The sequence below is a fragment of the Alligator mississippiensis genome, chromosome 5 (genome assembly GCF_030867095.1).
Source record: "Alligator mississippiensis isolate rAllMis1 chromosome 5, rAllMis1, whole genome shotgun sequence".
Taxonomy (NCBI): Eukaryota; Metazoa; Chordata; order Crocodylia; family Alligatoridae; genus Alligator; species Alligator mississippiensis.
Genome location: NC_081828.1, coordinates 61,748,326 through 61,768,486, shown reverse-complemented (window position 1 = coordinate 61,768,486; position 20,161 = coordinate 61,748,326). Strand labels below are relative to the sequence as shown.

Here is a 20,161-nt window from a genome sequence, read left to right as displayed (position 1 = left end):
CAGTTTGGGGGTCCCCTCAAATCAAAGCTTTAAATCATCTGATGTTTCCAAAGTAGTGAAAATACCATCTTGACAGTCACAAAATAGAACTGGGATATTGCCAGGCCATGTGCTAAACTGTATGGTTGGCACTGGTCAGCATCTGGAAACCTTCAGCATGAATCATACTTTTCTATTACATTTTTGTTATTGCTTCTTTTTTAATTAACTGTAAAAATAAAAGCACCTGTTAAAGTCAGATTCTTAAAATCTTTTTAATATTTCTGAACAGTGGAAATAATAAATAAGGTTCCTATAAAGAAACAAACTGGAAATACAATTATTAAGACATTTGAAGCCTTACTGTAAAATTATGATCTAACAACTCTGTAGATGAACATAAAACTCGAGTGACTGGACTGTATTGCATATACACTGAAATAAATTTTTCAATTAAAATGGAACTGTACCATTAAAGAGTAGATATAGCTGTTTTGTAGATAAACAGACACAGTGCAGGTTTTCTTGCTGTGATGTTACTTGCGATATACTTCCTTGCTGCAATATTAACCTTATATGTAAACAAATTGGCATGCTGTAGGTGTTGGGAGACTTACTCCAAGAAGCACCACCCTCGTCCCCCCAGGATTCTTTTCAGGATGCAGTATGTCTTTTCCTGGAAGGTGAAAAATACTGGCTTACACAGGCTGCCCTCTGCTGGTGAATATTTTACTCATACGCCAAATGAAACATGGAAGGATTTATTTCAACTTTATTTCAACCCTAAAAAACCCTTGCTTCTTGCATAATTTCTGGACCATCATGGCGATAACATCACTCTGACTCTACTGTAGCATACAAATAGTTTGTCTAGCTTTACAAGAAAGGAGGTCATAGAATAGTTTTTATGCTCAGTTAGCAGACAATGTTAAGGGCGCCATGCATTGTTATTAAAAAACAGTCCCCTTCTTCGATTTCCACTTTTCCTAAGCAAGGATTGCAAAATGGCAATAAACCAGTCACCTTTGGAGACAGTTCAGATTTACCATGAACATGTTACATGTCAGTTACAAAGTTGAAAATATGTTGATATCTCATCCCAGTCCTGCACCTTCTCTAACTGGACATTTTATTACATACATAATGAATCACTGTTGGTGGCTGAAAGAGCCCTGGACTAGAATTGAAGATCACCTGCAGGTGGTTGCTGTGCCCCCCAGCCTCTGGGGACATGTGTAAATGCAGCACCTGGGAACAATAAACTCTGGTACAAACTGAGCCAGAGTTTATTGCATTGTACTAATTTCACATGTAGATGTGCCCACTGAGAACAACATTTAGTCCAGTCAGTTCGTATTCACTGCTGGCACATGCTGATGTAACTTCTTCCTGGGCAATGAATAAGTGGCAGCATAGGCCGGACTTAACGTCAACCCTTTTTCTCTATGCATTTCTTTAGATTTTGATTAAGCTGTATTAGTGTTAGCCAATTATAAAGGAGACTAAAAAGGAAGTAGGTGATAGAATGCTTTATAGTTGGTAACTTCATCATTGAAATCAGTAGGAGTTTAGTCATTAAATGATAACTGGATTAGACCCTTAATGAGCTAAACTTCCCTCTCTGGAGATCAAAAATCTTTGCTCATTTATGGCCCTCTCTCGAAATTTCTGTCCTGTTTCCATTAGTGTAACTCCCATTAACGTCATCACTAGCTAGATGCTCTGATGTGTGTAGAGTATACAATAGATGCAGATTAGAGAGAAGAAATTTTCCCTTGGTTATATTACATGTGGAACTGACAGTGCTGATCTTATCCAAGTCCCTAGTGGATATTTCTTCCCATTACAAAACATACAAATATGATTCTTGTGTTTTCTAAAATAAAACTCTTTATTTTATTTCATGTTATAGAGAATTTTGGATGCTTCCGATAAAACACACAAAAAGGAGACTAGAAAGGTTACATTTTGTTTCCTAGTGCAGAGAAGGGCCTGGGGGTTACAGTAGGTTATAAAATGAATATTAGCCAATAGCATGGTCTTGTTGCAAAAACGTTGTCATTAATTGAATGGCTTGTTGCAAATCAAGGCAAGTGATTTTTATGCTCTATACAGCATGGATAATGGCTCACATGGAAGGCTGTGTCTAGTTTTAGGCCCTATGCTTCAAGAAAGATGTGAACAATTTGGAAAAAGTTCAGTGGAGAGTGACAAAAATGATTACAGGCCAGACAACAACTTATGAGGCAAGACTGCAAGAATTAAGGGATTTTTCATCTGGAGAAGAGAAGACTGAGAGAGGATTTGATAAAAGTCTTTAACTACCTGATGGATGATTGTAAAGAGGATATAAATAGCCATTTTCCTGCGTCTGTAGGGTATAGGACTAGGAATATGGCATCAAGCTTCAGCATGGGAAAATTAGGTTGGAGATCAGGAGGAACTGTCTGAATACAAGGGTGGTCAAGCTCCAGATCACTCTTGATTGCTTCTGTGAAGCATGTGAAATGCTTGGGCTCATTGTCAACTTCACAAAAAACAATATATTTTACCAACACACTCCAAAACAACCAGTTGCTCCTATTCATATTATAATGAGAGGGTAATCTTTGGAGAATAGTGAGCATTTCCCTTACCTGGGTAGCCATCTTTTCCCAAAAGTAAACATAGACAACAATATTTAACACCAGATAAAACCTATTAGTGCTGCCTTTGAATGTCTTCAAAACTGTATCTTTGATGATCATGACATCCAGACCCAAACTAAGCTTTTTATCTACAAGGCTTTTGTCATCCTTGTCCTGTTGAATGGGATTGACATTTGGACAATGTATTGGAAACACCTGAAAGCTTTTGAACATTACCATAAGCAATGTCTGTTGGAAAATCCTCCTTATCAAATGGAAAGACAGAAGAATGAACCCTAGCATTCTGGCTCAAGCAGATACCACTATCATTGAAAATATGTTTATACAGCACTAGCTTCACTGGATAGGACAGGTCCTAAGGATGCCTAATATCCAGCTCCAAAAAATGGGTCCTATACTCCCAACTCATCAATGGTCACTGCTTTAGAGGTTGTCAAAAGAAGAGATTCAAGGACACCATGAAGGCCAATCTGAAGAAATGTGATATTACGTTCAATCACTGGGAGACTCAAGCATGGAATCGTCCCCAATGGCATTGTGATGTATGACAAGGCTTTGATCATTTTGAACAAGCTTACCTCACTATGGAGGTGGATAGAGAAGAGAGACAAAGGGAAAGAGCTGTGGCTCAACATCATCAGGATCTACTCCTTCTTGAAACTATTTGCCATGACTGGAGTTGAACATGCAGACCTTGATTAGCCTCCTAAGTCATCTATGGATTCACTGGTGACTTCCCTGTTTATTAGGAGACTGTCATATTCATATCGAGGGACTCCTGCAGCTGCCAGTGGTAAAGAATTGGAACAAGCTACCAAGTGAAGTTATGGAATCTCTATTCCTGGAATTTTTTCAAGAGCAAGTTAGACAGACAATTGTCTGAGTTGGTTTAGTCAAGGATGATTCTACTTTAAGTAGAGGGCTGGACTAGATCACCTCATGAGGTCCCTTCCAGCCCTAGTTTCATAGAATCTTATAATGCAGAAAAGTCTGGATTTATTCAGTTAAACAAGTTCTGTAGTCTTCTGGAATCCTTGTTGCTGCCTATAGATAGCAAGATGCATCATAAATGTAAGTGAAAGAATAAGTTTAATCTTTTTACTCTGTATCTTTTACCAATAGTGTTTTATTTGCAACTGTACAGCCTACCTTGTACTATGATTAGAGACCTACTCGAAACATGATTTTGTGTTTTTTGCAGAAACTGCAATTTGAGGTGGTTTTGGTGAAAAGTAGCGTTCCTTGTGATTTTCAGTGGAATCACCAGAAAAAAAAACAACCTTGAAAACAAAATGCTGGTTTCCCAGTGGCAGTTAGCAGTTCTCATGGCTTTTGGCGTATAGCAAAGGAATTAAGATGGCAGGCACCCCTCTTCCCTCTGTCACTGATTGGTTGAGAGGGCTGTCTGTCATGAAGCCCTTCCCCTTACTGCCAATCAGTGATGAAGGGTGGGGTTTGCACAATGGGCAGCCCTCTTGTCCAATCAGTGGTGGAGGGGTAGGTCTGTTGCCGGGGCCCCTTGGCTAATCACCAGTATATGGGGTGGGGGCCTCACCATGAAAAACCACAAAAATGGTTTTGGGCACTGTGATTGGCCTGTGAAATCACCTACCTGCCTCCTTGATTTTGATAGGTCCCTAGTTATGATCCAATTAGATATAACTGGCTAAGCAGAGTTGGGTTAGTGAAGAACTTGGGAACACCCAGGTGTCACTGTTGACTGAGACTGGCATTCTTGCCTCCATTTTAGGATTGACATAAACTCTTCGGGAGATAAGGATTTATATCCTTATTTGTTTATATGAATTGGGCCCCTAATACTGAGTGAGGCCTTGGGGACTAGTCACTTATAACATTTTTAAGAATGACCAGTACTTACACATGGTACTAGGAACATTCTTTTGCTGAGGCATGATGTTCTCAATGTGTAATAAAACTACAGTTCCTTGGAGTACTTTCTTCCAAAAAGCAGATATATGGACCTGAGAGACCTATTCACTTCCAAAATCCATTAGATATATTCTGTTTTCATGATGCCCCTTGTAAATTCAGTTGTAGACAGTGTTTATGTATAGCCTGATCCAAAGACAGCTGAAAGTAATAGTAATGATTCTGAGGGCTTCTAATCTTGCCTCTGGAGTTCTTGCTTAGCCCCAAAGTGATCTTAATACCTTAACTGAAGTAATGAATGGGTTTTAGTGATGGATAATACAATCTCTTGATACAGCATTACAGAGCTTTATGATTCTTTGAGTTAAAAGGTGCTATAAGGGATGATGTACAGCAAGAGTTTTTTGTAATGTCTTTTTTTGGGCCAACCGTATAGCTGGGAGAAAGGTTCGAAAAGTTTTTGAGCACAAAGATCTGTCCAGTTCAGAAAAGAAGCAGATATAACCTAAGTTAAATAAAAGATAAAACAATAACTTTCATTCAACTCTATTATGTAAATCAAAACAATCACTTCAAATTACAATACTCCAACTCTGCTGTAAGAAATGATAGAATATATTAGATTTTAAAATAGAGGACTCTTTAAACAAAAGAAAATATGAAACCACAAGTTAAACTGGGGCCGTTGCTTAATATGGTGAAAGCATTAAGACGTCCTCCTTAAGTGTTTAGCATAAGGGTTATATGAAACATGTTTTTGGTGAAGGCCATGAAGCCTTCATTACTTTCTTTCCTAATTATTATTAATATTAGCACTCACCTTATCTTATTTGAAAAAGCATCAATAATAAAAAATTCAGCTGGTACTTTCCAGTTACAAACCTAATTGAATATCTAAATCCAAATTTATTATAAGAAATCATTTCTGTATCCAAATATAGCACATGTGTGGATTAATACTGAGACTAAAACAATTAAATGCAAACTTTTTTTTTCTAAGATAGCCTTGGGAAAACACAATATATCCCAATGTAAATGGACTCTCTTTCACATGAAAATGGAAACCTCTGTCAGTGTAATTTATAAACTAACTGGAACTTTATGAACACTAATCACATCCAGCTTTCAGTCACTCTTCTTTGTTTTACTTAAACACTCATGTAAGTTTATAAAACTTCTGAAAATAGAACCAAACACATAAAATAGATAAACTGGGACTATATGTCCATTTACAGTGTTATTTCATGGGTATTTGCATATGTGTTCTAGTAGAAGTATAAAAAGAGTATGAATTTATGCACAGCACTGTTACTGACTATTCTACCTTTTTCCTTTGACTTCAACATCTTTTGACATTTGGCTGTTTTGTTTTAATTTTGAAAGGTGAAATCCTTAATAATTTAAGTTGCAATGGGAACAGCACGTTCCCTAAGAATTCTGGGATTGCTGTATTGTTCCTGACAGTTAGGTAATGTCTGCTTTTTCGCCCCTCCCTAGGACAACTAACTGAAATAAGGCCTATTAAAACCTTCTAAATTTTATAGGACAGAACATTCTCTAATACTTTGCACCTTTTGTCAACACAGAAACACACAGCTCAGTGAGAACCAGTGTATTTTTAACTATTGAATTTTCTTAACAAATGCTAACTGTGTTTCATCATCTAGGATGCAGAGATGTGATTAACTTTGTTAAAGGATAAATTAGGTTATGCAAAGCACCAGATCTGTCTTTTGTTCAGCTCAGTCAGTTTGTAAGCTGTTTGTTTCTGCCAAAAAGAACGTTATTGTGAAACTTGGTGTGAATAAGGGCATCAAACAATGAGCAGAGCTGTTTGTTCAAATCTTGATGGGGACCCTCTTTACCTTGTTACATGCCTTTCATGTACTCAGCAGTCCCTTTAATTTTAATTTATTCCAGGTTAATGAAACCATGTGTGATGAGTTTAGGTAGAAGCTACTGTGTTATGGAGAATTATGGGGCCTATTTGCATAGCTTCTGTAAATAATATCCTTTGCAAAGTTCAACTAGTTATCATCGGGAACGCTATGATGCAAAGAATAAAGGTTAGATATGACCAGAAAACAGAATTTACTTGTCACAAAAAATATAAAACCACTTCTGAACCATGACAAGAAATCAAGTATTATAAATTCTTTACAATAAGCAAAGTCTAATAAAACATTTTGGGACAACCCAAGTATTTTTATTTTCTACCTCTCTCTCTCTCTAAGCTATCCTGGGATCCCAAAAAATGGAGCCTGGGAATCCAGATACCATAGATGGGATCCCCTTTAAACCTGGAAGTTTCATGTAGATTTTTCCAATGAACAATCAGCGTACCCTGGAACAAGTGTAATTTTGAACATTTTGATTTAGTGGAAACAGCATATTTTTCTTTCAGACAGTTTCCAACTAGACCTAATAGAGATAAATTAAGCATTTGGTTTCTTTTCCATTGCTTTTGGCAATAGGCTTTGCTATCTTAGAGTAGAACTATGTCAGGGAGAGTTGTGTTAACTGGAGGGCTATGATCTAGTGCTGCATTCTTTGCACATCAGAATTCATTTTTGAAGCCACTAGAAATGTCCACTGAGTAAGAACTGGGATTAGGCGCAGTATATTACCCAAACAAAAATTGTTTTAGAAAAGCTTTAGGAAATTGAGCTCTTCCAAGTTAGGAAATACCTGAATTAAGGTTGCCTGTTTGATATGACATGAATTTAGACCCTTGAGAATATGTTTTTTTATAATGTGTTCTTTAAGTACACAATCTTGCAATAGTTTGTGTCCTGCCTTCTTAGCAAGCTATTATAAAATATTTCATTTTCCCCTTATTATCTAATGTGGGAGTCAATACCTTATTTTGTATATGGTATTATTAATTTTATCATGGACTTTCCTGTTCATCATTATAGTACTATGTCCTTGCTTCAGCAATGGTAATACATTTATTTTGACAACATTCCAACTGATTGAACATTGGAATGGACCATTTGATTTGAATCTCTGTCATTAAATTAAGTGAAAGATAAATATTTGCTTGTCTATTTAGACAGCTGGCCATGTCTTGAGCAGGGTCTTGGATTAGATCAGTGGTTTCCAATTTATCCATCTCCACAGGCTGGATACACAGTGTGGAGTTGGTCCATCGGCTGGATGCAGAATGTATAGTCACATCATCTGGCTTTAGGGGCTGGAATTTGGCACTATCCATGTCAATCGCTGCAACTCCCAGAGCGGTGGAAGTCACTGTTAAATTTCCAGCCCTGAATGTAGCCTTGTGGGCTGGACGATGTGGTTGTGGAGTTCAGATCCAGCCCATGAGGCTCTGCATGGGTCAGGAAATTTGGTGGCAGGCTGAGCCGTGGCAGTGTTAAATGCTGTGATTCCAGAGCTGTGGCTTCCATATTTCACCATGCTGCCAAATTTCCAGACCCGGGTGGAGCCCCACGGGCTGAATGACATAGCTCCACAGGCTGCATGCTGCCTGTGGGTGGATTAGATGACCTTCTAAGGCCCCTTCCAGCCCTATTTTTGGTGACTCCACAACTTCCCTTAGGGATGTACATGTAGTATTACCCCATATTGCCAGTGGAAAATAGTTACAGAAGGTAAATAATGTTGATTAATTTTGGGTACCTAATTTGAGGTACACAAGACCTGATATTTCAGAGTTCCCAGTACAATAGAAAACTGGTTGGATTGTTGGGCTCAAAGGATAGTAATCAATGGACTAAGCCCACCTCAGTAGCCTTAAATGTCTGGCAAACATCACCAAATGGGGCTCCAAACAGTTCACTCAGAAGCCCTGTGTTACCCCTTTTCTCAGCCTGTTGCATATGATTAGTGTGACCCCAACCTTCATGAAGTGGAGCTGAAGCAGGTTGTCATGCACTTCATTGGCATATACATTTTTTGAGGATCCCATGACTTGTGAAAAGAACAACCAGTTCCAGTTGTGAGTGAGGAGCTAATAGCACATGGATCCTTTGTGGGGGTATCTGGAGTACACAGATAGAGAAAAGCTGAGCTGTGGGGTCACTATGGCTTGAAATGCTGTTGACTCTGCTGGGGCCCAGCCCATCATTTGTTTATATGCAAATTACTACAGGTAGGCTTATTGCAAAGTCATTGTTTTTGAGTTTGCCACTCACTTCCACATGCTCAGGGGGAGCAGGGTCTGACAGCAAGGAGGGGGGTAGTGGCTTCAGTGGGAAGAAGTTAGGGAGGGGGCTGCAAAAGGCAAAGGAGTCGCCTTCCCCCTCCAGCTTTATTCTTCCTGCTGTAGCAGTTGAAGGGGGACAAATTCAAGGCAGACTTCCAATAATTAGATTCCATACCTGGAAAATTATAACTAATTTATACTGTTTTCCTTATATAGCATGCAATTACTGGGGGGTTGTCTTATATGGTATCTAGCACTTCACATATTCATGCACAGCTTCCATTGAATGCCCTTACAACGGGGAATGCTCAGCACTTGTGCTGAACTGGGCAGCCAGAAATTCCCACACAAGTTTCATTTAAAACACTGTATAGTTTTGTGGCAGAGATGATAGAATCCAGTTCTCTCTGTCAGCATTTAATTTTTCTTAACCACAAGATCTTCTGATCTCTTCCTGCAGTTGTCAGCTACTATATGCCTTCCACCGAGTGCACTGGATGAGCATGGGGTACTACAGACAACAACTACCTTTGCTACCCAGGTGATGTACAGCAACTACTTCATCTGCAGAGAATGAGGAAGGGTCCTGTGAAAAAATATGTCTGGTTTTTATAACTACTGACTGTATCCTCAAGTATTGGTATTGGGGGACTGAAGCAAACTTGAATAAGCAAATCCAGTGAGTTCTAAAAATCAGCAGTTTATAATCTGTGTTCTGCAGTGCACATGGTGAAGAAGTAGTACTAGCTCCTCCTTTTCCTTTATAGTTACTCCTTCAAATATTGTAAAGAAGATGGCAAAGCAATAGGAGTTTTAGCCACTGTAGTGGAAAGGAGGAGCAGAACTAAGACATTGTAAGAGGCAATGGTGCTCAAGACACCACATGGGGTATTTGGATGGGCATACCCAGCAAGGCTGAATATTCAGAGATCTGCAGAGTTGAGTGCAGAAAATCAATGCTCTCATTTGAATATTTGATAATTAAGCGCATCTGTATTTACATAAACATTGGCAAACACCCTGATTACTATAACTCAAGATAATGATTTTAGTAGCAACAAAATTGCTATATTCCCAGCTGGCTCTGGCATCTTCCAGAGTTGTGTGCCCAATACCACCTTTTACTTCCTGGCTAGAGTAGCCAGATAGTGTTCTTGCTATCATGTCTGCCCCATCTAGCTTAGGTATCCAGCATCCAGGTTAACTGGCGACGCATAGCAGGTACATGTGGGTGCACATGCACCCCCTGAGATTGGCAGCGCACCCCCTGTGAAAAGCCCACCAGTGGCACTTGTGGGCGGTTGCCGCTCACCACCCCTACCACCACCAACACCACTGGCGGTGTCTGTGGGAGCTTCATGCTTGGCCTGCCCCCACCAGTGACACCACCGCCGCTTCCTGAGGGTGGTTGCTCTACCCCTATCCTCCAGGGGCACGCGTCATTCATGTCCAGGTTGATATTACTAGGCCCTAGCAGCCCTAGAAAGAAGCCGAGGCACTGGCTAATGTTGACTTAGCCATCATTCCAAATCTATGCCCAAAGCCTAAAGGTGTTCTAAGGGTAGATTTCATAGATTTTATAGATTTCATAGACATTAGGGCTGGAAGGGACCTCGGAAGATCATCGAGTCCAGCCCCCTGCCCAAAGGGCAGGAAGTCAGCTGCGGTCATAGGATCCCAGCAAGATAAGCATCCAGTTTGCTCTTGAAGGTGTTCAATGTAGGTGCTTGAACCACCTCCGGTGGCAGGCTGTTCCAGACCTTGGGGGCTCGGACAGTAAAGAAATTCTTCCTTATGTCCAGCCTGAAACGGTCTTGTAGTAGTTTATGACCGTTCGACCTAGTCGTCCTCTCTAGGGGCGCTCTGGTGAACAAATGTTCCCCCAGATACTGGTGGTCACCCCTGATAAACTTATAGGTGGCCATCAGATCACCCCTGAGCCTGCGCTTTTCCAGGCTAAAGAGCCCCAGGGCTCTCAGCCTGTCATCGTAGGGTCTGCTTAGAAATACAGTCCAAAACTTTTCAAATCTCCTACATGGGAGAAGGTGAGTAAATAACTGAAAATAGGAGCTTTTCAGCTAATAGGAGGATGCAGAAGACTGAACAGGTCTATGCATAGGGAAGAGCAAGAGCCAATGAGGCAGCATTGCAGTAAGAGAAAATACTGATACAAAGGCAGCTGTGGGATGAGCTTTTGGAAAGGCAGCTGGTTTTATTTTTCAGCTTATTATCCTCTCACTGGTGTATTCTTGATGTCTGTGATCTACTTTTTCTCACGTTAATTGTAAGTTTATACTTTCAGCAGCCACAACAATTGCCCAGGCAAGGTTTGAGACTACAGAAGGAATTTTGTCTAGGAAAGGGGATGTTTGTGACTTTTTAATTCCCTTGAAAAGAACTTGAATTTAGGGGAAGTTTCAGAATTTTGGGGATAAGGAGACTGCTGGCAGAAGGAGAAGTTGCGTAACTGCAGCTTCTGTCAGGCAGTGACTGCTGGAGCACTGGCACATGGTGCTCTTTTGGCCATGCTCCATGTATACAGTGACATCTCTACTGTCCTTGCTGTGCCACATCTCTTCTGTATTCTTTTGCATTGGGGGATTCCCTCTGTTATGCCCTACTAGAATGCTGCAAGATAAATCAAAAAGAAGTCAGGATCTGGTTCAGTGTGTGGCACTTGTTTCTGTGTGGGCAGGGAGAAGCACCAAGAACAGTCGGACAGATTAGTGATCTATTTAACTTTAAACCTATGAAAATCCCTTCTAAATTAGAAAATTAAGCCATATTAGCTCCCAAGAGTAAACTTTTGGTCTTCCCAATTGACAATTTCCACACAATAGTAATTTTAGTGGGACACTAGATTCAGGATTTCAGCAATGCCCTTAAACATGACCAAACTTCTGTTTTTAGGAGTCAGGATGAAAGTGATTTTTTTTTACATGGAGAGGAATGATCACAGCGCTTTAAATGTGTAGGATGGTTTCTCATTTACACTAGTGTAAATCAGGACCACTCTGCTGAAATCAATGGCATTACATTGTGCTTATATATCCATATTGAACTTACAAGTATTAGCCTTGCCAACTAATAACATAATTATGGTTTCAGGTAATTACAAGCTGAACAAACATCCTGTGCTGATATGGTATTAGATTGCACTAAGAACTCCAACAGCCTGCACACACTGGCTAATTTTTTGGTATTTTAAATAAATGATGAGTGAATTGTGGTCTAGTTTTCAGTCTTAGGTTGCTTGATAGGACTTTTAGCTTTTTATTTTAATGCACTCAAACTGATATTTCTGAGGAACTTACCTTGGAGACTGTCTGAATAAGATAAAATATTTGTGTCTTAATATGGTATTCACATTTGGAAATAGCATTCTTCCTGTCATTATTTAATTCCCAATAGGATTATACAAAAAAGCCAAAATAATTTTATGATTTTGCAACCTGCCTCTTCCCAGAAGGAAATATTTGAGATAATTTTTGTGATAGTTAAGTACATTTTATAGTTACAACACAGAGGATTGGCCAAGTTTTATGAAAACAAAACTAGTAACAATAATACATAGAGCCAACCAAATAAGTAAAAAGTCAGTATTCAGCAGTGAGAATAGCATGCCCTAAATCAATAATAAAAGCATCAAAGTACTCAACATTCTTCACTTATATATTGTAAATAATACAGTGTTTCTAAAACTCATAATCTAAAAGGAGACACTACAATTCTATAACAGATGGTGCAGGTTAAATATGTGGAATCTGCATGTTAACTAGAAGAAATAAATTCTGGAAAGGTGCTCTGAGGTAGAGATGCTCGAGAGGGTTGGGCAACACATTTTTAGCTCCTAGGTACCTGTTGTAAATCCCAGTATTCTTCTTGCTCTCCAAAAAGAGACCAAAGCCAATGTTAGAGCCCTGGGGGTACAGCTATCCCTGCTAAGCACCTGCAAAGAGTGATAAATCAGCATGTATTATCACAAAACAGTGACACAGGCATTATGTAATTTGTTTTCAACTTTTTTTCATTTGTGGACCCCCCCAAAATGTTGAATGGAGGTGCAGACCTCTTTGTAAATCTGCGTATGCACATACTTTTGATTGATCTTAGTCATCTTTCACAGACCCTTTAGACATAGCCTGCAGACCACCAGGGATCCACAGACCACAAGTTGAAAACCACTGCATTAAGTAGACTGGGTTGTGTATGTCTCCTTCGCTCTTCCAAATCACGATGGCAAGAATGGTCACCCTACTGAGCAATGCTTCTTTCCTGGTTGACAGTTTCATGTGGAAGCTGTCAACTGTTGTTGAATCACAAGGTCTTCCAAATACAGCTGGAAGGTTTATGGGGAAGGAGTAATTTATGTAGACTTGTTATTAGAAGCAGGGTTAAAGGTGTTCTGAAGACAACTCTTTTCTTCCCAGTTTCCATTTGTGGTGTACAGCCACAGTAGTGAGGTGTACTGTCTGAGCAAGCAGTAGGATTCTGTCTCATTCAGTACTGCAAATTTATACAAAGTAAGCATTTTCCCCATAATCTTGTATTTTAAAGGAACTGATTTCTATTGGATGGGTCTACCTCAGACCAGTTGACACAATTAATCCTGAAGGGATATCTTAGCAGAGAAGTCAAGGAACAATGAGCATAGAAACTCATTTCCTATGCCTTTTACCCTAGCAATGGATTCTCTAGGTAGACTAGTATAGTTACTATGCACTGTTACTTTGATATACTTGTTCTGTGATATAAATCTAAGGATTATCCCTCAATCCATACCTTCATTGTCACTACACTCTTCTTATGTTAAAAGATCTTTTGAAACAAATGACATTAGATTTATGGCACTTTCTTACACTATGGTTTGCAATAGTGGCTGTAAATGCTTTGTATGTTGTACACCAGTCTCGGGTACTACAGGCCAATCCTATTTTAGGATCTGGAATGGTGAACTCAAAATACTGATGAAGTAAAATTTTTAATGTTGAGTTGTGGGTATTTTTTAATTGAAATATTTGCTTAATTATTTATTGTTTAAAAATTTTGGTTTTTAGTGACCTTCCAAATTAAAGTCTTTCCTGACTTAAAACTGACATTCCTGAAAACAGTGGAATTAATAAAGAATTAGGGAAAATGATGAAGAGTAATTTATTATGGGCATCTTTGAATGTACAATATGTGTTCAGGAAAGCGCATAGCAGGTACATTTAATCTTGAAAGAAAGAAAGAAAATAAGAACAAACTTGATCTTGACATTATTACTCTTTGTCTCTTCTTTTATGCTAGCATCCACTCATCTTTGACTAATGTAGTATCTGTGTTTAAATAATATTAATCTATGAATAATATAGTAGTTGCCTAGCAGAATTATCATCACATTGTCTTGAATTAAGAAGGAAGAATAATTTGTTTCACATTTTAAAGTATTACTATTCCTTTTTATACATATTGTACCCAATGTTCCTTATTTCAAACAAATATTAAGCACTTATTTTACAGTATTTAGAACATTATGATATAGATTAATTTCACATCTGTTGCTGAGTTTTTCAGCAATTCTCAATGGATTATAGGACCACCATGGCCATTAGTTCTAATTAGCCCTATATTTAAAAGCCAAGTTAGAGAAATAATTGTACAGATACATGACGATTTAGTAATATTATTCATTTAAAAAAGTTAAATGGTTAAATGATTAAATGAAGGAAACTAGATGTAGTTGTATAATTTGACCTGTAAGGGAAAATCTTACTTTCATTACTCATGTGAATAATGGTACAAACTGCATAAATGAGAAAGATTTGGTTCTCAGTGTTCAGAAACTTTTAATTAAAAGCCCTGTTTTGGCATGGAGAGCAGCTTGGCTGTAATTTAACCTGATCAACTTCAATTTCACGAACCCTTTTCAGTTCTTTCATGCATACATGCATACCAACTACAGATATCTGAACTCCTCGAAGATACCTGCCTGTCGCAAACAAGCAATAAAGAGGAAAAGAACAAAAAGGTAAAGGAAGCGAGGAGGGATGAGGAGAGATAAATGAGGAAGAGAAGCGTGCAAGGAATAATAATGCTTCTCCACGTGCCCCCCATGCCCTCCTGACATGTCTCCAATGGTGTCGCCTATGCCCACACATCCTCCCTCTTCCACACACCCACTCTTTGCCCCATATACACATCCTTCCTCACACACCGTGGGGCTGGGGGCAGCTGGGGGCCCCTTCTAGCAAGGCTGGGGGGGGGGAGCAGGGGGCTGCGAGTTGGGTGTGAGGGGCATCAACAGAGCCTGGGGTAGGATGGGGAATTGCAGGTTGTGAGTGAGGGCTGTGGGTTGGGAGTGAGGGGCATGAACAGGGCCAGGGTCCTGCAGTTTAGGAGTGAGGGGCACTGGCAGGCCTGGTGCAGGGCAGGGGGATGTAGGTCAGGAGTGCAGGGCACTGGCACGGCTGGGGTAGTAGGGAGCTATGAGTTGGGAGTGAGGGGCACCAGCAGGTCTGTGGGGGCCGTGGCTTGGGAGTGAGGGATAATGGCATGGGCGGGGGCAGGGGCAGGGCACTGGCATATCAGGGCTGCTCAGTACCATAAAGCAAAGGGGAGGACAGCCACAGCTGCACCTATGTCCTGGTGAGTGAAGGGGGCAGAGGAAGCTCTGATTTTCCATCATAAACAAAACAAAATTAAACAAAATATATAGGTATTTAGAATTTATTTGATTATAATTATTGAGGCACTGGTAGAAAATTTCTTTAAAATTTTAAAGCTTCCCAAATTGCTTTTAAGATTGTAAATATATCACTAAAATTTGATATATATATATGTGTATATGTGTATGTGTGTGTGTGTATATATATATATATATAGAGAGAGAGAGAGAGAGAGAGAGGTGTTCCATTTTAATTGTGCAAAAACACAGATTTTGGGGTTTCTAATCAGAGAATTTTGGATTTTTTAAACAGAGAAAACCAGGATCCCCGCTTATTACACTGTATAAGGAACAGGTGCAGGAAGGGGGAATCTACTCACTGCTGCTACTGTCTCTGGCAAGCCTGGCATCCTGTGCAGCTGCTCCCCAAGGCCACAGCTGGAGTGGGGCAAGAATGGCCTCTGGGTGAGATGGGGACAGTGGTAATGGCGGGCAGGTTCCCCCTTCCTGAGTCTGCTCCCTGTTCTCCTCTGAGGTGTCCTCTGCTAGTTTGGGGACTCCAGTAGCACTTCACTCCCATACCTCCCATAATCTGAATTTATTTCCCACTGTCTGGATGCCACAGGAGATGTAGGTGTCTGCAGCAATGGGGAAATGTAGCCGCCAGCATTTCTTCAAACTCCAGTCTAAGCAACATGCAATGCCTGGTAGAGCAGCTCAAGCTATAGTTGTAGCATGGATTAAAGTGTGGGGCATTATGATTTGGAGCTTTACATCTTCATCTATTGCAGATCTTCATGGAGTTAGTGGTTTTGTGCCAGTTTATATCCTCTGTGTCTAGCCCTCTATTCTTGTTATACATTTTCTCCCGTGGTATAGCATTTGGTATCTGATCTATCTGATATCAGTTTACAATAACATAGCCCTCACTGCTTTTGTTCAGAATGGTCCAATCAGTGCTATCTTGTGTTTTGAAAGCTTATTTTAGCAGTTATTTGATTTTTCTTAGAAGATGCAGTCTGATGCTTAAATTTGATTGTCTTTTTCAGTAATCCAGCAGTACAGTATCTTCTAGTTTAGTAACTGTTTTGTTGAAGACACATTGATGATAAAGCCATAGGTCTAACCTCTGCTCTGTTTTACAGATACAGACCATGTAACTCAAGTTATATATGTCTCAGATGGCCAAAGCCGACTCGAGGTGATTTAATAATTGCTCGTTCGTCGGGTGGGCTGGTGAATAGAGAGGCTGAGAAAGCTTTATGGTTGTAAAACTTTACTTACGTCGCTTGTGGTTGCGATGAAAACGGTCCAGTTGTCTGAACAACTACGTTAGTTGTTCCAGCTGGCAGGGCTCAGGCCAGCACGTCCGTCTACAGATCAGGCCGGCAGGGAAAAGGATACGTCTGGGATTGCGCTCGGCGACGGGGAGAAGAATCGATAGGTGATCAGTCTATCGATCAGCTCAGCCACGAGTCAGATCTCTCCAGAGGCACTCTGCAGCGTGCTCAAAGTTCTCCAACTTGGGCGGAAGTCACGCTAATTTTTAAACGGCTAGCAAGCCAATTACTAGCCGCCACGTAGGAATAATTTAGAGCTGGCCAATAGCGGGACACTAATTTGCATTCGAATGGCGGGAACTCTCTTGCACTGGGGGTTTTCTGCTGCAACAGAAAACCTCTTACTTTGCAAGAGGCTCTCATGTGGCGGGAAAATTCCACCATGCCGAGGCACCAAAATCACTGGGTTGTGACAATATATACTGTAGGTAGTTGGAATGTGTGTACAGGTACCTAGGCACATTTACTGTACTGATGTGCCTGTTCTGACACCTTAGGTAGATATAACATGGCTTATGCTCATGGAGTGAGGAAGTATATCACTGCATATTAGGGCCTAATGGTCCTGGGTACACAGGGAAAAGCTGTGTACCCAGTGATATATTTAGTGATATATTAGTGATATATTTTCCCGCATAATTTAAGGAATAGATCTATTGTTCCAAGAACTGTTCAAACATTTTGGATGAAAAATTACAACTAGAATCCTTCTCAATTCAGATAGCGTTGCACATTTCAGGAGAGTAGAATACTGGAGTTGAGATCCACCTTCAGATCGGAGGGGAAATTTGCACTCCATGTTTATTGCATCGTGGTGCACAACACATACATCAACCTCCCAACTGCTAAAATGCTTTAAGGTATCATTTTAACAGACTGGGTTAAAAATCCCAGGCTAGAAACTTTAGATACCATTCAGTGTCTTACCTGTCTCTATGCCCTGAATTTTTTTATTTTAAAATTTTCATTTGTTAAAAAATAGTTAAAAGGAAACAGTGTGTACATTAAAGATTAAATACTTCTGTAATTATTTTTAGAAGAAAGGAATTTCTTCAGGTTACTGGTGCTAATGTGAAACAGATAAAATCAGTACTACATGACAAAGAATAAAAATCTGCTGGAATAGTTAACTAAGTGGTTTTGTACTTATGATGGAAAGTTTTTCTGCTTTAATTTGTATGTGTAATGAAATTAAAGGCAAAATTATATAAAGGATGCAGCTGATCGGAAGCACTTGCATTGTTCATCTTTGTAATGGCTGTAGATTTAGGTTTTCTGATGTGGGCTGTCATGGGATACTTCCTGATCAATGTGAATATGAAACCCTTAGAGAGAGATATCGTTATGCAGATGTCATATTGTCAAGTGTGTCTTGTAACTGCCTACTTTCTGCTTCATCTCTGAGCCTCCTCAGAAACATTTTTAATATCTCCTGTCTCTCTCTCCTATTTACTTAGTGTTGGCAGTTTGCTTGGTGATATATTCTGCTTAGATCAGTGATTCCCAAAGGGCATGCCACTGCATACTAGTGTGCCATGAGAGTGGGGGGCAGAGTGGAGATAGGAGGAAACTGTAGGACTGCCTGATGCCAAATTTGAAGCACCCCAGTCTGTCCATACCTTTATATGTGTCTTTAATGCCATTAAGTTTAGCATGGCCTTTCAGTACCCTGCTTGCTTCTGGAAATATAACTCAAGCTCCCAAGATCTAACTTTACCACCACTTGAAGCACAGCAAACCCAGAACAAATGACTATATGGAAGTGACATTACCTATGTATGCCCTACTTGAACTTTTACATGTTAATGGACCAGCAAATTGTAGCCTTGTAAGCTTTTTGAATGTGTTCATTCTTTAGTATCTTGACACATGTTGCTGAAACATGGTGGGAAATTGGGTTTACTTACAACTATGAAGCCATATTGGTTGACTTGGTTAATTCCCTGAAACAAAGTGATTTACGTACATGTACATTTGTAGAGTTTGGCCAACCCTTTTTGCAAGTGGTTTACTTGTTTTCCCTTAACTGCAGAATTCGTTGACTGACTTGAATCACTCAAGCTATGAATGTATTGTATTAGTCTGATACCACTACAAATTTCATGGACAAATAATGGGAGCATGTAATGGGGAAAAGAATCTGTGTATGCTAATCATCTGCAGAACAGCTGGAGCTTTCCATGTTGGATACCTTTACAATAGCCACTGTGTAAAGTGAATAGAGAGTTAACTAGGGAACAAAAAAAGATGTGGTTGTTGCATGTTTCCTTTTCTTCTGTGTTGTGGCTTTGTCTGCGCAGGGAGATTACACAATATTTCCATCTACATCTTACTATTTGCTAACTCAGTTTTATTTTTAAATAAAGCTTTTTCTTGCTCCATTTTGTTTGATTTGCATTATTTAAAATAAACAAATATTTGGAATAGAAACAAAGATTTATTTTTTTTCCAACCTCATAAGGAACCCTAACAATTTGGTCTAGCTCTGTTTTCATAGGTGGATTACATTTACATTAGAATGGCAAGTCAGCCATTTTGTTCCTCCTCTTGCATTTTCTGTTTTCAGCTTTATTTATAGCTAGAAAAACTTGTGACATTTTATCTGCACTATAATTTTTACTTCCTGAGACATTGGCCGTCAAACAGTAAAATAAGTCTTTCTATCCACAGTTAGGCCCCTTTATGTCCATGTGGAAGGATTCTGCATACGTATTTAAAATAAAATCATATAGGAACCAATGATATAGGTTTGAGAAGATGAAAATCAGCTATCACTGACTTCAAAGGTGTTGTATAGCCCATCCTCATAGTTGTTGCAGCTTTTTCTATTGCAGTATTGATCCTGGGTTTTTAACGCCTTCTGTTAATTCTTTTCATTGTATTTTCTGAAAAATAATAATAAATGATCCTGCTTCCAAATGTGATCAGTCTCCCTTTCCTTGGGGGGTCATGTGTGCTTCCTCCATCTATACGCAAGGTGAGGTGGCTGCTGCTGCATGCTGGGCTTTGTGCCCAAGCTCTGCTGCAGCTGCCTCAGGAGTGGTGTGACACCATGTGTGTCCTACCACCGGGTGGACATGTGGATTAGCTCAGCGGTGGGACTCATGTAGCATCAGGCCACTCCCAGTTCCACTTCTTCCCGCACTGGCATGGGGGGCCATGGTGGGGGTGGGGAATCAAGGCCCCAGCAGTGAGGGAGGGAGCAGGGCACAGGCAAGAGCAGGGGCTGGGGAGGCCTTTGGGCCTCCACTTGTTCCACCACCTGGCCCAGCCAGGGCCCCACTTACCCCAGCCCCTCTGCTCCTGCCTGTGCCCTGCTCCCTCCGTCACTGTTGGGACCTTGATCTGCTCCCCTGGCCCTTCCCCCTCCCCCTGCCCCTTGTCCCACAGACTTATCTGCTTGGGGAGGTGCCCCCAAATAATTTTTCTCTCTCCTCCTTGATCTGCCCCCACCCCTTCACACCCCACAGACTGATCTGCTGGGTGGGCA

At 40.1% G+C, this 20,161-nt stretch overlaps 1 long non-coding RNA gene across 1 annotated transcript in view; it reads left to right on the top strand.

Annotated features, from left to right (window-relative positions):
* The window catches only part of LOC109286347 (uncharacterized), a 55,846-nt gene extending 36,794 nt beyond the window's left edge, over positions 1-19,052 (top strand). Inside the window, exons 2-3 of the long non-coding RNA XR_002094355.2 lie at positions 9,146-9,226; positions 16,477-19,052. This is a non-coding gene — a long non-coding RNA (uncharacterized LOC109286347). The remainder of the gene's footprint in view (positions 1-9,145; positions 9,227-16,476) is intronic.
* The last annotated feature ends 1,109 nt before the right edge of the window (positions 19,053-20,161 follow it).